This window comes from Puma concolor, chromosome A1 (assembly GCF_028749965.1).
Source record: "Puma concolor isolate L17-30 chromosome A1, mPumCon1.1.hap2, whole genome shotgun sequence".
In the NCBI taxonomy this organism is placed as follows: Eukaryota; Metazoa; Chordata; class Mammalia; order Carnivora; family Felidae; genus Puma; species Puma concolor.
In genome coordinates, this window is record NC_141667.1 from 178,029,574 (window position 1) to 178,054,769 (window position 25,196).

The 25,196-nt window shown below is 37.5% G+C and overlaps 1 protein-coding gene and 1 pseudogene across 1 annotated transcript in view; both read right to left on the reverse strand.

Moving 5' to 3' along the window:
- Nucleotides 1–25,196, reverse strand: part of GPC5 (glypican 5) — a 1,436,730-nt gene that overhangs the window by 1,308,980 nt on the left and 102,554 nt on the right. The gene's annotated exons all lie outside the window — the stretch shown is intronic.
- On the reverse strand, nt 16,300–16,372 carry LOC112861753 (U4 spliceosomal RNA; annotated as a pseudogene).

Below are 25,196 nucleotides of genomic sequence, written 5' to 3' on the forward strand. Positions count from 1 at the left end.
GGAATCAAGGACATGGGTAAAATCTCACCTAAAACATTGAGGCACTTAACAACCTTCCTGGAGACCTTTCTCATCTCTAAGATGGGAATATTGATCATTAAAATAATAGCAAGATAATATAATATAATTAATCATGCTCATAATGATTAGAACAATAATAATCAGTCACTTTGTGCAAAAATATATTAGATTATTTTTTAATTTTTTTAACGTTTTTATTCATTTTTGAGAGACAGAGAGAGACAGCATGAGCTGGGGAGGGGCAAAGAGAGAGGGAGACGCAGAATCCAAAGGAGGCTCCAGGCTCTGAGCTGTCAGCACAGAGCCCGATGCGGGGCTCAAATTCACAAACCAAGAGATCACGACCTGAACCAAAGTCGAATGCTTACCTGACTGAGCCACCCAGGTGCCCCAAAATAAATTAGATTCTTAAATTCACTTGATTTCCCAGGATTATTGTCTGTTAATATTTTCTTGATCTTTTATGCTTAGTTTCTTAGCCTAAAACATTTATCAGCATATAAACAGATACTTAATATTTATTAATGAGTGTTCAAATGTAAACTACTTTATGTCTGATCAGAGAAACCAGGAGCTGATTCCTTGAAATAATTAACAAAATTGATAAACCCCTAGCCAGATTTATCAAAAATAAAAAGGAAAGGACCCAAGTAAATAAAATTATGAATGAAAGAGGAGAGATCACAACCAACACTGCAGAAATACAAACAATAATAAGAGAATATTATGACCAATTATATGCCAACCAATTGGGCAAGCTGGAAGAAATGGACAAATTCCTAGAAACATATAAACTACCAAAACTCAAACAGGAAGAAATAGAAAATTTGAACAGGCCCATAACCAGTCAAGAAATCATATCAGTAATCAAAAATCTCCCAACAAACAAGAGTCCAGGGCCAGGTGGCTTTCCAGGGGAATTCTACCAAACATTTAAAGAAGATTTAACACCTATTCTTTTGAAGCTGTTCCAAAAAACAGAAATGGAAGGAAAATTTCTGAGCTCATTCTACAAGGCCAGCATTACCTTGATTCCAAAACCAGCCAAAGACCCCACCAAAAAGAACTACAGACCAGTTTCCCTGATAAACATGGGTGCAAAAATTCTCAACAAGATACTAGCAAACTGAATCCAACAATAAAATAAAGGGATTATTCACCATGATCAAGTGGGATTTATTCCTGGGCTGCAGGGCTGGTTCAATATCCACAAATCAATCAATGTAATGCATGACATTAACAAAAGAAAGGATAAGAACCACATGATCCTCTCAACAGATGTACAAAAAGCATTTGATAAAATATAGCATCCTTTCTTGATAAAAACCCTCAAGAAAGTAGGGATAGAAGGAACATACCTCAAGATGATAAAGGCCATATACAAAAGACCCACAGCTAATATCATCCCATTGAGGAAAAACTGAGGGCTTTCCCCCTAAAGACAGGAACATGACAAGGATGTCCACTCTCACCACTGTTATTTAATGTAGTATTGGAAGTCCTAGCCTCAGCAATCAGACAACAAAAAGAAATTAAAAACACCCAAACTGGCAGGGAGGAAGTCAAACTTTCACTTTTCACAGATGACATCATACTCTGTGTGGAAAACCCATAGACTCCACCAAAAAAAAAGCTAGAACTGATACGTGAATTCAGCAAAGTCACACGATATAAAATCAATGTACAGAAATCGGTTGCATTTCTATACATCAACAATAAAGCAGGAGAAGGAAAAATCGAGGAATCAATCCCATTTACAATTGCACCAAAAACTATAAAATACCTAGGAATAAACCTAACCAAACAGGTAAAAAATCTATACACTGAAAACTATACAAAGCTTATGAAAGAAATTGAAGAAAACACAAACAAATGGAAAAAAACATTCCACACTCATGGCTTGGAAGAACAAATGTTGTTAAAGTGTCAATACTATCCAAAACAATCTACATATTCAATGCAATCCCTATCAAAATAACACCCGCATTCTTCACAGAACTAGAACAAACACTCCTAAAATTTGTATAGAACCAGAAAAGACCCCAAATAGCCAAAGTAATGTTGAAAAAGAAAAGCAAACATAGATCAATGGAAGAGAATAGAGAACCCAGAAATGGATCCACAAACATATAGCCAACTAACCTTTGACAAAGTGGGAAAGAATATCCAATAGAAAAAAGTCTCCTCAGCAAATGGTGTTGGGAAAACTGGACAGAGATGCAGAAGAAACCCGGACCACTTTCTTACACCATACACAAAAATAAACTCAAAATGAATGAAAGACCAAAACATAAGACAGGAAGCCATCAAAATCTTAGGGGAGAAAACAACCCAGAAATGGACCCACAAACATATAGCCAACAACCTCTTTGACCTCAGCCATGAAATTTCTTACTAGACATATCTCCGGAGACAAGGGAAACAAAAGCAAAACTGAACTGTTGGGATCTCATCAGGATAAGAAGCTTCTGCACAGCAAAGGAAACAATCAGCAAAACTAAAAGGCAAGCAATGGAATGGGAGAAGATATTGGAAATGACATGTCAGATAAAAGGTTGGTATCCAAAATCTATAAACAACTTATGAAACTCAACACCCCCCCCAAAAAAAACCCAAATAATCCAATGAATAAATTGGCAAAAGACACAAATAGATACTTTTCCAAAGAAGACATCCAGATGGCTAACAGACATATGAAAAAATGCTCAACATTGCTCATCCTCAGGGAAACACAAATCAAAACCACAATGAGATACCACTTCACACCTGTCAGAGTGGCTAAAATTAACAACTCAGGCAACAAGACATGTTGGTGAGGATACAGAGAAAGAGGAACCCTTTGGAACCACTGGTGGGAAGGCAACCTGGTGCAACCAATCTGGGAAACAGTATGGAGGTTCCTCAAAAAATTGAAAATAGAACTAGCCTACAACCCAGCAATTCCACTACTAGGTATTTACCCAAAGGATACAAAAATGCTGATTCAGAGAGGCACATGCACCCTAATGTTTATAGCAGCACTACTGACAGTAGCCAAAGTTTGGAAAGAGCCCAATGTCCATTGACTGCTGAATGGATAATGAAAATGTGTACACACACACACACACACACACACACACACACACACACACACTTGAATATTACTTGGCAATCAAAAAGAATGAAATCTTACCATTTGCAGCAATGTGGATGGAACTAGAGCGTATTATGCTCAACAAAATAAATCAGTCCGAGAAATATCATATGATTTCACTCATATGTGGAATTTAAGAAACAAAACAGATGAACCTACGAAGCAAAAATAAGATAAAAACAGAAAGGGAGACAAACCATAAGAGACTCTTAAATACAGAGAACTGAGGGATCCTGGTGGGGGTGTTCGGTGGGGGGATGGGCTAAATAGGCGATGGACATTAAGGAGGGCACTTGTTGGGATGAGCACTGGGTGTTGTATGTAAGTGATGAATCACTAAATCCTATTCCTGAAATCATTATTACACTATATGTTAACTAACTTGTATTTAAATTAAAGAAAAAAGAATTCTAAAAAACAGATACCAAAAAAATAAAATAAACTATTCTATGTCTAACATGTCTCAATGTAAAAAGCTTTCATATCAACATATGTATATCACCTAAAAGAAACACCACACCTTGACCATATATTTTTCATGAACAACATTTCTCATTATACCATTAAAAAGAACCAAATACATTTTCACCAAATCATTCAATTCAAATTCAAAATTCAAAACTTTTACTTTTTCATGTCTTTGCAGAATGAGCAAAATAAATCAAGTTCTCTCTCACTCTACCATACATAAACCTAGAATTCTTGGGGCTACTGTTTGCTATTCCCATTTTATTACCCATTTTTTTAATCTCCCTACCAAAATTAGTATGTCTGTGATTCATTTATCACATCAGTTCCTAAAACACCATGGAACTAAACTATTCCAAGTATTTTCATAATTATTGTCTCTTTAATGACATATGCTATTTAACTTCCCTCAATCTATTTTATGGATGCTCTGTGAAACTTTTCCTTGTCTTGTGTACCTTACTCTGGAAGCTGTTAGAGATTGGGATGGTGTTTTCCCTGTTCTTTTTATAGTTCCTGTAAAAATATAATGGGTGGTTAGATAATAAATACAACAATAGTAATTTTTCAACTCTGAGCAATTTTCCATTTTACACTGATTTCCTACGCTAAAGATTTTACTGTCTTCATGGAATCACAGCACTTTAGAGCCCAAAGGCACTTAAATATCAACCCACCTATTTTAGAGATCATTCTCTTCCATCAAAAATTACCATTTCCTGATGTTTAGCATTTACCAAGCACCATAGAAAATGCTCAGTTTCAGGTATTTCGTTCATTTCTCACATGACCCATTATGTAATTATTAGCCCCATTTTACAGATGAGAAAACCAGATCTCAGAGAAATGAAGAAATTGGTCCAAAGCCACCCTATTCCCTAATGGCAGAACTATGGCTACGATGCTGTGTGCCATTTCACTATACTCCCTATCAACAAGAACATCCACAATGAATGCTTAAATGCTTAAATGCTAAACCCTGTGTCACTATTTTTGCTATTTCTTCCTTTCTTTCCCTTTGTTCCTCTTCCGTTTCTTCTAAATTAAAAAAAAAAAGCACATTTTCTCTTCATATGAAATAATGAAAACCCTTTAATACATAAATCATCAAAACATTTTCTCCTATTTGAATTCCAGGATACCATCCTGAATTTCAGACCAACATGAACGACCCCTAAATACCTCTAGTTGGATGTTGCATGCTGTATCTATTTTTTTTCTACTGTTGAATGCATCCTCTGTACTCCTCTCCCAAACTTCTCTAGAGTAGAAACCTGGGATTTTATTCTTTCATCTCCTTTTCATACATCCAAAACTTATCCATCTACCTTCCTATTATCACTGGAATTTTTCACTTTCTTTCCATTCTTACTGTCCTCACTTTAGTCCTCGCCAAGATCATTGGCTGCCATGATCGTTAAAGTAGCCTACAAACTTTCTCTACCTGAATCCACTCTATCTGCTCCAATTCTTTCTTAATTCTAAACAGGGTAATCTTTTTAAATGTAAAATGGATCACTTAATTAAAATCTTCCAGTGCTTTTCAACCACCTGTATGTCAAAGTCTAAAGTACTTAATCTGGGTTACAAGGTCCTTCTTGACTTAGCATTTGTCCTCTTAGTTCAGTCTCTTTGCTGGACATTTTTTCCAACTGATCCAGACAAACTGCCTAACTCTGATTTGTTTAACTGAAAGGAAGCAAAAAAATTTCTAAAACACAAACATCTTGGCATACATATCAAAGAATAGCCTCTTTAAATGTCTCTGAACCATTTGCAAAAAAATAGTCTGGCATTGAAAAGAAAACTTTTACAAAAAAAAAATAATTAAATAACACATGACTAAAGTCAGCATATATTTTTTGGAATTTCTCAGTCTTATCAAAATTGCTAATTATAAAATTATTAAGTTTCTTAATAGAAATTGAGTTAGAGCCTGCCTTATTATTTGCAACAGTCCTTTTTGCAAACATCATATCTAATGTTAATTTTAATCTAGCTTTCTGTTTACTCAATAATGCACAATTATATTGGTTTCTGACACTGAATTAGACATAAATTTGACTTAGAGCCATTTGAGGGCATCAAAATTTCAGCTTCTATATTGCTTTCTATGATATATCATTTCTGTTGGACCATTTATTTACATAGTGCTTTCAAAAGTAAATACAGAACAGCTATTTTCTTCCACTATAGATTTGTAGCTAGAAAGATGTAATAGATATATTAGTTTTCAGCTTACTGAGATCATGACATTATCCTAAATGATCTGCAAGAAAAATGTTTACATTATTCATTGAAAAATTGATTGTTTCATTGCCATGGCCATTTTAATATGTCCTCCTAGATGATAGAGATGTATGCTAAGTCAAAGGGTTTCAGGATATAATAATCTAGAGTAATATTATCCAAATACTAGCAGTCAAGCTAATATCAAAGTATGCTAAATAAAAAACCTTTTGAGTGTATGAACCCCAAATATTATCTAAATAATAATTGAACACACAGAATAAACACATCCAAGAAAATGATCCATATCATTTTAAAGCAAAAAAGGAAAAAAAATTATCTATAAATCAATTCTATGCATTCATATATCCATAGTATTGATGGAATTCATTAAAACACTTACTTTATATTGCTTTCAACTTAAGGTAATTATTGATATGCATTTATGAAAATAAATATAAATAAATTATTCCTACTCAAATTTAGACATAGATTCACAGATTGAAATTAATTGTAATGCTATCTTCAATGTATTAACTTACAAAAAATTAACAGATTTGTAAATACGTACCAATCAAATGAAACACAGCAATTATCAGTAGTAGGTTTAGAGTCCAACTCCAAAAGCATTACATTGGATCTAGAAGTTCATTTTGCAATCATAAATTTTAGAGTGATAAAAGTTAAGTCTACAATAAAGAGATGTATAGACATGAAACTTTAGTTGCCTGTGGCATATTTTAAAATATGTCCATAAATTTTGAAATATCCTCCCTTCAAAAGGTAGAACCCAATGAATTCTCCTTTGAGTGTGTTTTGAACTTTGTGACTCACTTCTCATGAACAGAATAAAGCAGCAGTGATGGTGTCCAATTTGGGAGACTAGGTCATAAAAGACACTAATGTTTCCTCCTGGCTCACTCTGGGGTAAGTTAGCATCATGTTGTGATTAGCCCTACTGTGAGGCCCAGGAGAAGCACAGAGGCCACCTGTGTTGACTGCTGAGCCAAGCAGACACTGGGGCCTGCTGCCAACAACCTCATGAGTGAGCCTTCTTAGAAGCAGACTCTCCAGCCCCAACCAAGACTGTAACCCAGGCCCATGTCTGGACTGCAATGTCATGAGATACCCTGCACCAGAAATACCTAGAAAAGTCATTTCAGAAATTGTGTGAGATAATAAACTTTTGTTTTTTGTTTTTTGCTTCTAAGTTTCAGGGTAACTAGTTTGGCAGTAATAGATTACTAGTATGGTGTTGAAAAAGAAACCACCCAAATATCTAAAACAAAAACAACCAAAATGCAGGGAGAAGATGAAAGATGTAACTCTCTAGATACAACAGCTGACATAAGGATACTGAAATCAGACCGTGATACAAGATAACTAGAACATAACCATAATGTCATGAAGAAAATCAAAGTAGTTGGAGATGGAAACAAAAAAAAAACTGAAAAAAATTTGAGTCTAAGAAGAAATAAAAACTTCAATTTCAGAGTATTAAATGTAGGGCCACCTGGGTGGTTCAGTTGGTTAAGAGTCCGACTCTTCATATCGGCTCAGGTCTTGATCTCGCAGTCGTGGGACTGAGCCCCACATTGTGCTCTGCACTGAGCGGGAAGCCTGCGTGGGATTCTCTCTCTCCCTCCTTCTCTCTGCCCCTCCCTCACTCATTTGCTCTCTCTCTCTCTCTCTCTCAAAATAAATAAAAATAAACTTTTAATTAAAAAGAATACTAAACATATAAAATTACCAACATTAACAAAAGACAGAATTCCTAAAAGAATCAATCAATGATTTTATAAGTAAAATTTTCAAATGTGCATAGAACACGTAAACCTATTATCCCTATTATACCAATCTATTTCAACTTTGCCAGAAGGGTGTCTGGGTGGCTCAATCAGTTGAGTGTCCAAATCTTGATTTCAGCTCAGGTCATGATCCCAGGGTCATGGAATCGAACCCTCTGTCACACTTTGCACTGAGCTTGTGGTCTGCTTAAGATTCTCTCCCTCTGTCCCTCCATCCAACTCGTGTTCTCTCTCTCTCTCTAAAATAAAATTAATAATTAAAAAAAATTTACCAGAAACTTTTTAACTGCCATAAAGAAGAGGTAACACATAAGACTGATATTTTAGATACCAGGAATTATACTGAGGCTACAGTAATGTTTGAAAACAAATATCCAGCAAATTCATTTTCAGTGAAGAACAATACAAATTATGGACTCTGGCTTTCTGCCATGTTAGCTGTTTTATGACTTACCACAGTCACCTAACTCCCATTTCAAAAACTTTGATATCTATAGCAACACAGAAGTTTGCATTCGAGAGCAAGTACAGACCCTGTAGCAAAATAACTTGAAAAGAGTCTTTATCTCTTTACGATTAATTAAACAACAACAAAGGAGATAGTCTTCACTTACTGCAGATTAAATGACTAAATTTAAACTTTTTCAGCATCCATTTCAATCTGAATAATTAACCAAGGCCACTTTAGTCTCTATGGTTATAAATTCAACACCTTTATCAATACACAGAGATTTATCATATTGTATATAAGTATCCAAAGCATAGCCATTTTTTATTATCACATAACAATAAACCTGACACTCTGCAAAATCATGTACTGAGATTAAGAAAGATTGTAAGAAAAATATGCAACTGGTAAACAGACCAAAAATAAAATTTATAAACCATACAATGTACAAACATAGCTAAAATGGCATGTTACATTCTTAACAACTAAATGTTTCATTTAATATGAGAATGTATCAGACGTGAAAGGAGCTGGATGTAAGGTTGTGTAAAGAATGGAGACAAAGGAAATGTGTACAGAATCAGGGATGACTGTGCAGTCAATACTTCCAAGACAGACGCCACGAGCAAGGATGTGAGGACTACAGATACGGTTTCGGTCCTGTGTTGCTTTGTCACCCCTCCACAGATTGTGTTCGTGTCCTGTGCATGCACTAGCTGTGGTGCAAAAACAGTAACATACTAGAAATTGTGAATCTAACAATGTGATTTCGACATTATACTGACACAATAGCTAATTATCACTTCAGAAATAGGCATTGTAGTAGACGAGACTCTTAAGAGATGAAGATTTGCCTCACAGTGAGACTCTAAGAGATGAAGATTTGCCTCACAGTTTCTTTTAGTAAATAGCTAATTCCTTCCTTAAAGGGAGCCTTTTTTTGTGATTTCACATTTTTTTGTTCTGTGTGGGACAGGAGAGGCTTGGATTATTTTATTTCAGTACTGTGAGTGAAATTGTCACTATATCCCAATGCATTTGAAACTCTGATATGTAAAGTGGACAGAGATAGCATTAAAAAGGAGAATAAAACCCAATCTCACAGAAGAATATAGATGGAAAATGTTTCAGCAAATTACAAAAAATATACCCCACATGAAATAAAGTCCAATCCTGGAAAATGAAGAAGGGTTTAATATTAAGTTATTTAATAATATTAATGCATTCCGTTAAAACTCAAAGAAAAAATCCAAATATTTGATAATATTCACCACCTATTCCTGATAAAATCTCATACTAAACTAAGGTAATAAAGAATAATTAAAACCTATCTCAAACTGATAGTATTTACTAAAAAAAGAGTAAAACACTGGAATCTTTCTTGTCTGCTAAAATCAGAAATAAGAGGTGTTTACTTCCATTATTCTTTATTATTAATTTAAATGTTCTACTCAGTATATTAACACAAACAATAAATAGAATAATTGCCATTTTTAAGTGATGTGCAAATATAATTATTTGCCATTAATTTTGATGTGGGATTTTATTCAATCTACAGAGCTCAATTCCTCTATATATCAGTGTATCAAACTACCAGTGAGGATTGTTTTTATTTTACCTTTGGAACTTGATGATACAATTCTAACATTTATGTTAAAGAATAAATAGATGGGGCGCCTGGGTGGCGCAGTCGGTTAAGCGTCCGACTTCAGCCAGGTCACGATCTCGCAGTCCGTGAGTTCGAGCCCCGCGTCGGGCTCTGGGCTGATGGCTCAGAGCCTGGAGCCTGTTTCCGATTCTGTGTCTCCCTCTCTCTCTGCCCCTCCCCCATTCATGCTCTGTCTCTCTCTGTCCCAAAAATGAATAAACGTTGGAAAAAAAAAAATTTAAAAGAATAAATAGGTGAAAACACATCTTTAAAAGGTGGGGAAGAAATGTAGCAATACTTACCCACCAGACATTAAAACACAATATAAATTAAAAGAATGTAGAATATAATTGATTAGGACTATAATATACTGATTTGACACAGAACCCAGTATATCTAAGAATGAAATTTGTAATAAATGAAGAATTGAAAGTCCATGCAAAAAGGGAGGAATTATTTAAGAATATCAGAGAGAATATAACCAAGAGAAACTTCTAGCTCCCAAATTTAGTTCTTACAGTCTAAACAGTAAGTGAATAAGAAAATCAGTTGCATACGTTAGAAATAAAACGGGTAAGCTGTATAAATAGAAAGCTTAAGGATGAAAATACATAGCAAAGAAAAACCCCACAAAATATTCATGTTTATTAATAGACAATTCATAAGTTTCATTAATAGGTATATAAAATTTCCACCATTTGAATCAGCTTTAATAGCAATGTGCTTTAATAGTAATAACACTGATTTGATTATAGGTATTCACATACAAAAATTAAATAAATTTCCCATTATATATGAAAAACTCTTGAGAAAATGTGGGCCAAGATTTATGCATGTATGTATGCTTGTGTGTGTTGTGAGTGTGTGTGATTTTATAACATTTTTTAAATTGAGACAGACTTCACATGCAGTAAAATTCACCGTATCAAATTATACAATAATCTGAATCTTTATCCATCTATCCAAGAATATATGCACAGATCAGAAATACAGTTATAAATTCGGATTCAATCAGCTTACGATTCTTAACCTATAATGTGTAATATTATGGTCATTGTTTCAGCGGGTTGTTTATTTTCTGTGCATCTAACACAGACTCTGGAGGATGAATATCAGGCACATGCAATCTGCTGCCATATGTACCACATGACTACAGGGAATTTCACTGTGCTGTTCATCCCTACACCCCCAGAATCTACAACAGTTCACGAAATGAGCAGGCAACCATAAATAGTTCTTAAAGAAAGGAATAATAAAAATTAATTTCCCAAAGTATCATATTTTTGCCCAACCTTCCATGTCCATCTATTTACATGTTTAATGTATAACAACTGCTTCACTGAATGCCATGCAATTCATCCATTTATAATTCAATGGTTTTTAGTATATTCACGGAATTGTATAACCAACACCACAAACAATTTTAGAACATTTTTATTGTCCCAAAAAGAAACTCGGCATGCATCCATTGGCAATCACACCCCATTTCCTTCCAACCTTACTAGGCCTATTCAAAGATTAATGTATTTTCTATCACCATAAACTCACCTCTTCTCTAAAACTCATATAAATGGAATCACACAATATGTGGCCTTTAGAGAACAGATATTTATAGGATACTAGGGCCTGGTCTGGGTGATCAGAAGGTCTTACAAGGTGGAGAAGTGGGTTGGGAGTGGGCTACATTTATGCAGGTTGGTGATCTTCAGAGGAAAATATCTTGAAGCAGGTCTTCCAGGGTAGGCTATTAGTTTTGATAAGTTAAACTCTTTCAGCCTTTCTTCCAGGAGCAGGTATTTCTGGAACATACAGCCAAGTTACTTTTGCTTAGACTAAGTATTATTTAACAAGGGACAGAGAATTATCTTGGTTTCAGTTATTCAGTCTCATATAACATTGTTTTCCAGGAAAAAAATTACAATACATGCTTAAATTTTTGTTGTCTTAGTGTATGATTTAGTGTCTCCATGTAAACATTAACTTGGAGCATGTAATACATGACAGGAATGCCACGTTTCTGATTTTAAAGCAAATGCTTCCAGAAATTCCATTATGCTCTTGGTATTACACAATAGTTCTATACCTTGGAAGGTTTTTATTTCTATTAAGTTTTTTCTTTATTTTTTAACCTTTATTTCTATTATGTTTTAATCTTAATTTATTACTACATGTATGTTGCTACTATTTGACACACTGTACAAATAGATATTCATTGAGGTTTGCATCTTTTATGATTATAGCGTATACTTCTTCATTTCTTAGATTTTTGGTTATTTGTTATCTGTTGTTGCTGTCCTGTATTTAACCTCTGGGAACACCCTCCCAACTCTCTGTTGACACATTTAGGTCAGCTGACCTCACACATGACCCCAGGGTGGTCAATCTGTCAGTGGAGGCTTCAGGGAGGAAAAAGTAGCCCAAAGCCAGAATGGTGAGCAAGACATTGGAGATTCAATGGCAAATAAGGTCCCTTCTTTCCAGTGCTAGAGGTAATCAAGTTAAAATGAGGTCCTTTGGTGGGAGTACATCCTATTTGGTGTACTTACAAGAAGCAAAATTTGGGTACAGACTCACATAGAGGGAAAATGATGCAAAGAAAACTCAAGGGAGAAGAGAGTCATATACAAACCAAGCACAGGGGCCTGCAATAGATCCTTCCCTCACAGCCCTTAAAAGGGACCAACTCTGCTGATACCTTGATTTTGGACTTGTAACCTCCAGAACCGTGACAGTAAATTTCAGGTCAAAGACATACATTTCAAATGTCTTCCAGGGAATCACCAAAAAGCCACATGATGACAATTCTTTGGGCATGAGACTCTGAAAGAGCTCTAGCTTGGTTCGGTGAACTTCATTACCAGGAATAAGGGCTGTTATTTGTCAAGGGTACCAGTGAGCTAGAGGGGAAGAGATGAGACTAAGGAAAGCTAAATGCCACAGAGCTCACTGTTATCAATACTAAGTAAATTTTCTTGAGTAAATACTCCCCGGGTTGCTGCAACCTTTTGCATAGCTTCCAGAATTGTGAACATTTTGATTCTGACACTTTTGCTAAACAGTTTCTTGCTCTGATGGAGGGGTAAATTTTTGAATGTCCTTACTGCAACATTTTGCTGACATCCTATACAAAAAATTTTAGCAAAGCATGTTTTGTAATTGTACAAAAAAGAGGAAACGTTTAAACAGAGGAAGGTTTAAAAATAAATGGTAGCCAACTTATATAATGACATTATGAAGCCATTAAAATGTTTTAAAAGTAATTAATCATATATAGAAATAGTCATGATATTTGAATCATGATTCAAGATTCAAGAAAACAGTATCAGCAGCTAACATTTATTGAACTTTCTACATGCTTCATCTATGACAGATGATTTACATGAATTATCTCATTTTATTTCCACACCAATGCCTTGAGGAAAATACCAACCTCTCCATTTTATAGACATGGATACTAAACCTTAGAGACAGTCACAAGTAGTTTTGCGACAGTCACAAAGGAAACTAGTATCAAAGTAAGTACTTACATTCTGATTCTAATAGCCTCACTGTGAACAGCTTCCTCACAAACCTCTTGATGGGATCTCCCTACTACCTTGCCATGCAGCCCTAGAGCCCCCTTCCATTTTCCTAATATTTCAGGTATGTCCATTTATTATCACTATTTGTTTTACTGTTTTACTTCTCATTAAAATATGAGCTTCCTGAAGAGAGAAGCTGTGTCTCTATCTTCATCATTACTGTGTCCCAAAGGACTGGGCCCTCAATCAGAATATAATAATTTTAAATGAGCAATATAAAATATATGAACAAATAAATGAATTAGTGGATATATAATATTCTCATTATTCTTACAGTTTGAAAACATAAACCGATCTGTATTAAATGAACACCCACTCTGCTGGTAGACAAAAGGAAAAGGCAATGGCAACTAATCATTAGTTGCATCTATGATGCATCTACAATGCATCATATGGCATCTGCATGACATATTTCTTGGTCTTCCTAACGCAACACAGGATAGCAGGGCATGCTCTGGCTAAAGCCTTAACAACAGAGACTGCTTGAGGCATCCATATATGTCTTATAAAATTAAGTTTGAGGGTAAAAAATGCAGAGTGAATAAATCATGTTTAGGATGTCAGAAATGGGCTCTCTGATGAAAGGGTAATGCTTAAACTGAGCCCTAAATCATAACCAATGCCAGAGGAGCACAAGAAAAAGTTGCAGACAGAAGATAGCAAGCACAGGCAATGTTCTTGGGATATGAGAAATGATAAACTTGAGATACTGAGAGTGGACGGCAGAAGTTAGAGATAAAAAATGAAGTTTAAGAAGTAAGAAATGGTTTGTTAAGATCTCACAGAATCTTTATAGGCCATTTAAAAAATGTTGGATTTGTTCTTAAAGGTAATGGAAGGTCAGTGAATGCATATAGAGTAGGTTTAAAAGTGGATTTAACAGGGGTGCCTGGGTGGCTCAGTCAGTTGAACATCCAACTCTTGGTTTCAGCTCAGGTCATGATCTCACAGTTTGTGAGGTCGAGCCCCAAATTGGGATTCTCTCTCTCCTCTCTCTCTGCCTCTCCCCCCAACTTTTGCATACTCTCTCTCTCTCCAAATAAATATTTTTTTAAACATGCATTTAACATACTTAGAATTGCATTTGTACAAAGCATCCTGGCTACACTGCGAAGAATAATGGGGCCAGATATGGCTATAAGAGTCTACAGGATACAGCAATGGACAAGCCAAGCAGTGATGCTGGCTTGGACTAGGGCATGGAGAAAAACAGGACTGCTGAGAAATTAAGGAAGTTCAAATGCCAGGATTCAGTAATTTATTAGATAGGGGTAAGGAGGGTGGTTAAAGGAATTCAGGATGACACAATCCTTCAGATTCCCAATGTTACCATAATCTGCAATGAGTTACATCATTTGCAAATCCCCTCAATAATTCTCTACTGACCCATTATTCCTCTAACAAAAGTTAATTCCAACACAAAGAGTCCTTGATTTTAGCAATTTGATTTTCAACAAAATCAACTCTCTGTCTCTCTCTCATCATGGCCTGCCATAATAGCAACAGCTAATATGTGCTGAATTCTAGATGTGTGCCAGCACTGCTCAACGTACTTTATGTTATTAAATAATTTAATCTCCATTTCAGAGATGTGAAAACTGAGGAATAAATTATTAAATTAATTGAACATGTCAACATTTGCATAGGCAATGAGGCGCAGAGATAAAAATGCGTAAAAAAAATAAATGTGCAATTAATTTGTAAGCTTAATATTATATGTATGAAAGTGTACACACAGAGGCATTCCATGAATAATGAGGGATAGAGAGAAAATGGGAGAGAGAAGGAACATGTCCACTTTTGGGTTTTCAACTTCAGTAACAGAAAATTATTTTTTGTTCTTCCAAAGTTAATTTATACTTAAATCATAATATATAATCATGAAGTATCCCAACGTTAGGTAAACAAGATATATAATATATATAATGGTCTTTCAGGACAAGAGCTGCTATGTCTTCTCAGCAGGGCAGACTATTCTTTTTCACAAAAAAATTAATTTTATTGTTGTGCTTCAATTCAAATTCTCAGAGGGGAGTAGCTGAAAAGAAATGCTCCTTCTTATTTCATTAAAAATAATAAAGCGCAGAGAATATTTCATCTGAAATACCCCCCAACCCCATTTTCATTAACTGCACTATTCTAGATGTCAACTCTCTGATTCAGAATTGGAAAGGGTACGTTTTAGAGGGCTCTAAATCTTTGATTTCAGAATTACATACATGATTCAAGTCCCTAATTACCTCTAAATTCATATCTACTCTACTGAGCAGGTGCTTGGAAAACGATTTATGGAGGTGACTCAATTGCATTCATAGACCTATTTAGGTTTTGCTTCCTCAGGGAGGTCTCTACTGACCATGGTAGCTACCCTTTCATGGCACTCCAATTCCCTCTGCAAGCCGTCTCATGGAGCATACTTCACAACCATTCGATATCTGTCTTTCCCACGACTGTCTGTTCCACAAGGTCAAAGGCTGAGACTGTTTTGTTTCCATGCACAGCCCTGAATCTTAGCTCACAGATGGGAACTAAGGGTGCTTTTAATTACACATTACTATGCAGGATTTTATTCAAAAATATAAGCTGACCAATGAGAAAATAAAATTGGAGCTATTGATGACAACTCCAGCCCTTCAACTAGTTTTCTCCAGCTGATGATTAAAACACTTCTTTGAAAATTACCAGAAATAAATTGGACAAGAACAGGAAGGCCATGGGAGGTGGTGTCTTGGGAAAGTCACATGGCTACTCTCATCTGGCTGAAATAAGCTCATGTATAGCTCCTCCTTGTGTAGCTTTTGAATCTGCCTACATGGCTCTCTACTCATCTCCCAAGCCTCAAATCATAATTCCAAAATCCTCACCATCTACACTAACCACCTAACCCTGGATTCTCCAAATTTCTCGTCTTCTAGAATATGTGAGTTATTCTGACCATCCACAGCCTTTAATTTCCTTTCTCCATTAGTAATTTCTTAGCAATAATCGCGCCTCGAATAAACCTCATTGGCTACGATACTGCCACTGCGCAAAGCTTCCATTAGTAATTTCTTAATTGTGTACACATGTATATATGGTAATTTCTTGATTGTATATACGTAAACACACACAAACACATATATATGTAATGTTATGTTCTATATTAGACTCTACATCTTCTAATAATGGGAACCATTTTATAATTTCTTTTTTCTTACCTGCTAACTTCACCAAAGCCTAAAATGGCTCACAAGGCAATCAAAACATATGGCCAAAAAATTACTGTAAGTGAGTATACCAAGCTCCATGGAAAATATAGACTTTCAAAAGTTTCTGGTCATTAGAAATTTTTCTGAGAAAAAAATATAGATATGTACTTGAATAAATTAGATGGAGACTGCAATTAGTCATACAGTTCATTTACTTTGGACCTTAAGTCTGTTTGGTACTTGAATCCATTTAGAATCATTTGGTTGTTTGATCTAGGAGCATCTTCCTGCATTTGGATTATACAAATGCTGAATTATTACCCTTTCAGGACCATTTGCAATTTAATTGTTCCCAGACAGAGCTTTAATAACAGTGTATATAAAATAAATATGCAGGATTTTTGTCCAAAGCATAGTAAACTCTTCACTCAAGTGTCATTTTCCTTAATCTGCCCCTCTCTACTTTTTCCAGTGAGGAGTTAATTGAGTTTCTCACAATCTCGTGCCTAATTCCCATGCCAAATCATTAAAGGCTCAATAACTGCTTGAATAGATTAGAAAACCACCCTTTGATGGATCCCCACAAAAATGTTTTTGTGACAAAATCCTGTTGCTGCAAGTAACACATTCAGTCTTAGTGCAAAAGTCTTTCTAAGACACTCATGGAAAGAATGAAACAAAGTGTTTCAGCGATCATCCCCAATCTGAAAGTACCAGAAGGCATCAAGTTGAATGACAAAGTATAGTGAGACTGAATAAAAAGGAAAAGTCTGATCCAAAGTATTTACCCTCTAAAGTTGAATTACATGAACCTGCTCCTGTTTCAAGTATGCTCTGCAGTTTCCATTCAAGCCGCTTCTTTTGTATAACGAGTAAGGAGAAAGAGAAGTACATAAACACAGCAATGCTTTGAATAAGGACTGAATATAAAGACATCTGTCCTCTAACATTTTGCAATTGTGCCTAATAATGACACACCTCCCTCTGTTTTTTCCACAAGAGTCAAGGATGAGTTCCTAAAGGAGCCTAGGGTAACAGCTTTCAACATTTTGTGTTAACAAGTACCTTGCCTTTGTGCATTTTAAAAGGAGAGAGCTAGGATTTTTTCTATTAGCCAGTCTCCCACCACCGCCCCTCCCCCCCCCCCACTAGATCAGAGAAAGCCACCAGGTTAGCACAGAATTTTTCTAGGGGAAAAAAGAAACCCTCTATGTTCTTTGCTTTATTCAAGGTGACTTCTATAAAGTCATTTCAAGGTTTTAGAATCACTCGAATGACTGTAGCTATTCAATAGGTATCAAGCTGTCTTAGAGTAAAACAAGGGACCATTATTTGTAAATCATTTTTGTGCAAACTTCAATACCACAAAATGAGACTTAGAATACAATGTGCTGCAATTACATTTAAGCTCTAAATCAAATCATCATGACTCAAAGATATAGACAGTGTAGCCTACCTCAGTGAGACCATTCTTCTTCCAGGGGCATTCTCCACAGCTGGAGCCAATAGTCATGGAGAAACAGAAGACAAATGTTCTAAAATATCTCCCTAAATGTAGACCATGTGGGGACTTCAGCATCAACAGTAAGCGAGAGCAACTATCAAGAAGAGAATCCACCACGGGGTGCCTCGTGGCTCAGTTGGTTAGGCATCTGACTTCGGCTCAGGTCATGATCTCACAGCTCTACGAGTTCAAGCCCCATGTTGGGCTCTGTGCTGACAGCTCAGAGCCCAAGCCTACTTCAGATTCTGTGTCTCCCTCTCTCTCTGCCCCTCCCCTGCTCGTGCTCTGTCTCTCTCTCTCAAAAATAGACAAACGTTAAAAAAAAAATTTTAAAGAGAGAATCCACCAAACTAGAATCTCTAAGAGACCTATCCATAGCACTGTACCAGAGAGGTTTTATTTAACATTATGCTCAAAATAAGATTTTATGCTAACATAATAAATTAATAGAAATAAGCACCTGATCTATTTTAGGGCTATATTCATTAACTTTAAGGAATTTCATATAAATTAAATGAAATCTTTGCTGCAAAGTTTACTTTTACTTAAGAAAAGTGCCAATATGCCAATACCTTCCTCCCTTGGTGCCTCACATCCTGTAGTAACAAGGAAAATCGTGGTCTGCTTTGGATTGTAGGGAATTAAATGCATTGGATTTCACAAATGCCAACATACACGCAGTCTCTTATCCCTTGATATATAAAAGAAGACAGCAGCTCTTTGCCATGGAAGTGGCTGAAAAGGCTACAGGTGAAATCAACAGAAAGAAAACGTATAGGATTTGTATAGGATTTTTCTTTTCTTTCAAATGAAGAAGGCATGCATCTACTACTACCCCAGCCCAAAATGTTAGAATACCAGTGTCAGAGGCTCTAGACTAATCAGTTCTAGATGGAGAAGAAAAGAGCTGATTGCAGTATTTGTTGATTCTGGTGTAGGTACTTCTACTCTGGCCAATTTCACGTCACCAAGTGATACCAATCTGCTACAAAATTCTTGATCACCTCCAGCAAGCCAGAATCTAAAGGTGAGTGTACACTATAATCCCTGTTTCTTTAAGTGGACAGAAGCAATGGTTTGAATATTAGATTTTTCACAGAAGGCCAAAGAAGGGGAGGGGGGCCAAACTTCTGCATGTATGTTAAAATTAGAAAAGATAATGCAAAAAATTTGGCAAAAAATGACGGCAACTATACAGTGATCCCTAAAATATTTGCTTGTCATAAAAGAAAGTAAAGACTATTTTCAGTGAAATGCTATTGTGAAGCTCAGACTACTGGGGATTGAGGACTCAGCACCCTCTGATGGTCCCTATCAGTGCCTCTATCTGGAGCTAGGAAAAAACGGGAAACAAGTTTAGCATTTAGAAGAGGACCCAGGTCAAGCCTGGAGAGCCAGGAGCTGAAGCGACCCAGATACATGAGGCCATAAGAGAAGGCAATGAAACAACCAGGATCTTATTCCACAGCCTAAGTCCCTGAGGGAAAATCGCCAGGACACTTGTAAGCTCAATTAACTAAGTACAATGGGGGGTATCAGAATAAAGTATGTATTTTTTTATCACATGGGAAAACTACCCTCTACATCTCCCAGATCTTCAAACACTTCATCTCTCTCTCTATCAAGCTAACAATGCTGGTATTATTTTGTTATTAAAAATTATGGGGCACCTGGGTGGCTCAGTCAGTTAAGCGTCCGACTTCGGCTCTGGTCATGATCTTATGGCTCGTTTGAGGCCCTTGCTGGGCTCTGTGCTGACAGCTCAGAGCCTGGAGCCTGCTTCAGATGCTGTGTCTCCCTCTGTCTCTGCCCCTCCCCACTCGTGCTCTATCTCCATCTCTCACAAGTAAATAAATGTTAAAAAAAAATTTAATTAGCACTTACTACATGATTATTTTTGATAGGCACAATGGCAAACTTTGCCTTAATTCTCTCATGAGATATAGACTTTTAAATATTCTGTGTTAAAAAACACACACACACACAAAACAAAAACCTGAAATAGAGATATGATTTTTCTCAAAGCACAAAGTATAAATTAAGACAGCTGCAGCTGTGGGGCACCTGGGTGACTCAGTCAGTTAAGTGCCCGACTTCAGGTGAGGTCATGGTCTCTCAGTTCATGAGTTCAAGCCTCACATAGGGCTCTGTGCTGACAGCTCACAGCCTAGAGCCTTCTTTGGATTCTGCGTCTCCCTCTTTTTCTCTCTGCCCCTCCCCCTGCTCATTCTCTCTCATTCTCTCTCTCTCTTTCTCTCTCAAAAATAAATAAACATTAAAAAAAAAAGACAGCTGCAGCTTAAATCTGGGTATCACTCCAACACTTGGGCTTTTCATGATTTTACTTCCTCTCCTCTATAATCCCCTTTGAGATAAATTTAATAAAACTAAGAAAAATCGAATATATACAATTTTTTGTTATTTTTTAAAGTAGTGTAAGTAACCTTAAAAGTAATTTTTTTTTTTAAATTTTTTTTTTTTTTTTTTTTTTTTTTTTGGGACAGAGAGAGACAGAGCATGAACGGGGGAGGGGCAGAGAGAGAGGGAGACACAGAATTGGAAACAGGCTCCGGGCTCTGAGCCATCAGCCCAGAGCCCGACGCGGGGCTCGAACTCACGGACCGCGAGATCATGACCTGGCTGAAGTCGGATGCTTAACCGACTGCGCCACCCAGGCACCCCAACCTTAAAAGTAATTTTAACTAACATGAAACCCAATGTTTAAGAAAGCAGGAGAAGTATAAATAAAATAAATATACTAATGTCTAAGCTGTCTGGCCAGCTCAGTATTGATAAGCAAAACAAAGTGTCTCATTCTGTAAGCCAAAAAGTAACCTTCACTCCATGTATGCTAATTACATCGACATTTCACACCCAAATGTAATAATAAAATCAGCTTGAATTCATTATTCCCAAAACTCTTGAATCAAGCAAAAGAAAGCAGCTACGGAAATGGCGAGCCATAGCCGCTGACAGAGACTTGTCTTCATGTGACACACTCCTATAGAAGGCAAAACTCCTTGTCGATCACACAAAGCTAAGTTAAAAGCAAAAATTAAATCTGGCTTTCTGGGCTCTAATTCTTTCAATCTAGCTTCCTCTAACCAGGTTCAGAGACAATATTGCACTTCCAATTCCCATTTTTTTCCCCATCTTGGAAGAAAAGCATGTTGCCTTCTCTGTTTCAACAGACCAGTCAGCATTCATGCTACAGCACAATCGTGCCAGACTAGGATTACCCCTTGTCTAGCCACTGTTCTTCTCAGCCAGCAGCAAGGTCTTCAACTCGGGACAGATCAAATTCAGCTTTCTCTTTCCAATGTCTAGCAGAATGAGTCCCGTAACAGTGTTATAGGCGTTGGGATAACTAATGACTATTTTAGGTACAGTTTTTTAGCTCACGTACGTATAAAAATCTTCTCTCCCTCTGGCCCCACACCAGAACCTCCTCCAAACGAATCTGGATAGCATTTTGAAGCTTTAAACAAAAACTTTAGAAGGACGATACTTCTTCAAACTACCTCGCCCTCCCATCTCACCATCCCCATCTCTCTACTCAGCTAATTACCTCCCCTGCAGAAGACCCTACTTCTGGCTGGATAAAATTCACTTTTTGCACCTTGAGGGATAAAGGCCAAATGTCTGGTGTTGCTCTTCTGATCTGCAGAATAATTTAGGTCTCTTTTATGTAATAAATACTGTAAACCATATACTGATATTGTTTACTTACCCTGACCTAAATTGCTGATTAAAGGCCCAATTTTGTTAACTTCTAAGTGCAACACTCTTGTTAGAGAAATACTACAGTAAATGCAACAAAGTGAAAAATGGACCCAGAGCTTTATTTGTATTAAATCCAAAGTAGTTCATACATTTAAAAGAAATTGAGACAATATCAACTGAAAAACTGAATTTCTGAGCACAATCATCCCATTGGTCCTTTCCCCAGTGGTCCAATCCCCTTACTCACTTGATCCTATATCTCAGTAAAGATGCCACAGATGATTTTTAGAAAGAGGTAATGTAGGGTTCATTTCCGATGATGGCGGCGTAGGAGGACGCTGGGCTCACCGCGCGTCTTGCTGATCACTTAGATTCCACCTACACCTGCCTAAATAACCCAGAAAACCGCCAGAGGATTAGCAGAACAGAGTCTCCGGAGCCAAGCGCAGACGAGAGGCCCACGGAAAAGGGTAGGAAGGGCGGCGAGGCGGTGCGCGCTCCACGGACGGGAGGGAGGGAGCCGGGGCGGAGGGGCGGCTCGCTGGCCAAGCAGAGCCCCCAAGTCTGGCTGGCAAAAGCAGAGGGGCCTGACGGACTGTGTTCTGACAGCAAGCGCGACTTAGCGTCTGGGAGGTCATAAGTTAACAGCTCTGCTCAGAAAGCGGGAAGGCTGGAGGACAAAGGGAGGGAGAGCTGCTGAGCCCCCGGACGACAGAGCTCAGTTTGGTGGGGAACAAAGGCGCTCGCCAGCGCCATCGCCCCCGCCCATCCCCCAGCCAAAATCCCAAAGGGAACCAGTTCCTGCCAGGGAACTTGCTCACTCCGCACAAACACCCAACTCTGTGCTTCTGTGGAGCCAAACCTCCGGCAGCGGATCTGACTCCCTCCTGCTGCCACAGGGCCCCTCCTGAAGTGGATCACCTAAGGAGAAGCGAGCTAAGCCTGCCCCTCCTGCCCCTGTGCACCTTGCCTACCCACCCCAGCTAATACACCAGATCCCCAGCATCACAAGCCTGGCAGTGTGCAAGTAGCCCAGACGGGCCACGCCACCCCGCAGTGAATCCCGCCCCTAGGAGAGGGGAAGAGAAGGCACACACCAGTCTGACTGTGGCCCCAGCGGTGGGCTGGGGGCAGACATCAGGTGGGACGGCGGCCCCGCCCACCAACTCCAGTTATACACCACAGCACAGGGGAAGTGCCCTGCAGGGCCTCACCACGCCAGGGACTATCCAAAATGACCAAGCGGAGGAATTCCCCTCAGAAGAATCTCCAAGAAATAACAACAGCTAATGAACTGATCAAAAAGGATTTAAATAATATAACAGAAAGTGAATTTAGAATAATAGTCATAAAATTAATTGCTGGGCTTGAAAACAGTATAGAGGACAGCAGAGAATCTCTTGCTACAGAGATCAAGGGACTAAGGAACAGTCACGAGGAGCTGAAAAACGCTTTAAACGAAATGCATAACAAAATGGAAACCACCACGGCTCGGATTGAAGAGGCAGAGGAGAGAATAGGTGAACTAGAAGATAAAGTTATGGAAAAAGAGGAAGCTGAGAGAAAGAGAGATAAAAAAATCCAGGACTATGAGGGGAAAATTAGAGAACTAAGTGATACACTAAAAAGAAATAATATACGCATAATTGGTATCCCAGAGGAGGAAGAGAGAGGGAAAGGTGCTGAAGGGGTACTTGAAGAAATTATAGCTGAGAACTTCCCTGAATTGGGGAAGAAAAAGGCATTGAAATCCAAGAGGCACAGATAACTCCTTTCAGACGTAACTTGAAACGATCTTCTGCACGACATATCATAGTGAAACTGGCAAAATACAAGGATAAAGAGAAAATTCTGAAAGCAGCAAGGGGTAAACGTGCCCTCACATATAAAGGGAGACCTATAAGACTCGTGACTGATCTCTCTTCTGAAACTTGGCAGGCCAGAAAGGATTGGCACGGTATCTTCAGTGTGCTAAACAGAAAAAATATGCAGCCGAGAATCCTTTATCCAGCAAGTCTCTCATTTAGAATAGAAGGAGAGATAAAGGTCTTCCCAAACAAACAAAACCTGAAGGAATTTGTCACCACTAAACCAGCCTTACAAGAGATCCTAAGGGGGATCCCGTGAGACAAAATACCAGAGACATCACTACAAGCATAAAACATACAGACATCACAATGACTCTAAACCCGTATCTTTCTATAATAACACTGAATGTAAATGGATTAAATGTGCCAACCAAAAGACATAGGGTATCAGAATGGATAAAAAAACAAGACCCATCTATTTGCTGTCTACAAGAGACTCATTTTAGACCTGAGGACACCTTTAGATTGAGAGTGAGGGGATGGAGAACTATTTATCATGCTACTGGAAGCCAAAAGAAAGCTGGAGTAGCCATACTTATATCAGACAAACTAGACTTTAAATTAAAGGCTGTAACAAGAGATGAAGAAGGACATTATATAATAGTGACAGGGTCTATCCATCAGGAAGAACTAACAATTATAAATGTCTATGCGCCGAATACCGGAGCGCCCAAATATATAAAACAATTACTCATAAACATAAGCAACCTTATTGATAAGAATGTGGTAATTGCAGGGGACTTTAACACCCCACTTACAGAAATGGATAGATCATCTAGACACACGGTCAATAAAGAAACAAGGGCCCTGAATGATACATTGGATCAGATTGACTTGACAGATATATTTAGAACTCTGCATCCCAAAGCAACAGAATATACTTCCTTCTCGAGTGCACATGGAACATTCTCCAAGATAGATCACATTCTGGGTCACAAAACAGCCCTTCATAAGTTTACAAGAATTGAAATTATACCATGCATACTTTCAGACCACAATGCTAAGAAGCTTGAAATCAACCACAGGAAAAAGTCTGGAAAACCTCCAAAAGCATGGAGGTTAAAGAACACCCTACTAATGAATGAGTGGGTCAACCAGGCAATTAGAGAAGAAATTAAAAAATATATGGAAACAAACGAAAATGAAAATACAACAATCCAAACGCTTTGGGACGCAGCGAAGGCAGTCCTGAGAGGAAAATACATTGCAATCCAGGCCTATCTCAAGAAACAAGAAAAATCCCAAATACAAAATCTAACAGCACACCTAAAGGAAATAGAGGCAGAACAGCAAAGGCAGCCTAAACCCAGCAGAAGAAGAGAAATAATAAAGATCAGAGCAGAAATAAACAATATAGAATCTAAAAAAACTGTAGAGCAGATCAACGAAACCAAGAGTTGGTTTTTTGAAAAAATAAACAAAATTGACAAACCTCTAGCCAGGCTTCTCAAAAAGAAAAGGGAGACGACCCAAATAGATAAAATCATGAATGAAAATGGAATGATTACAACCAATCCCTCAGAGATACAAACAATTATCAGGGAATACTATGAAAAATTATATGCCAACAAATTGGA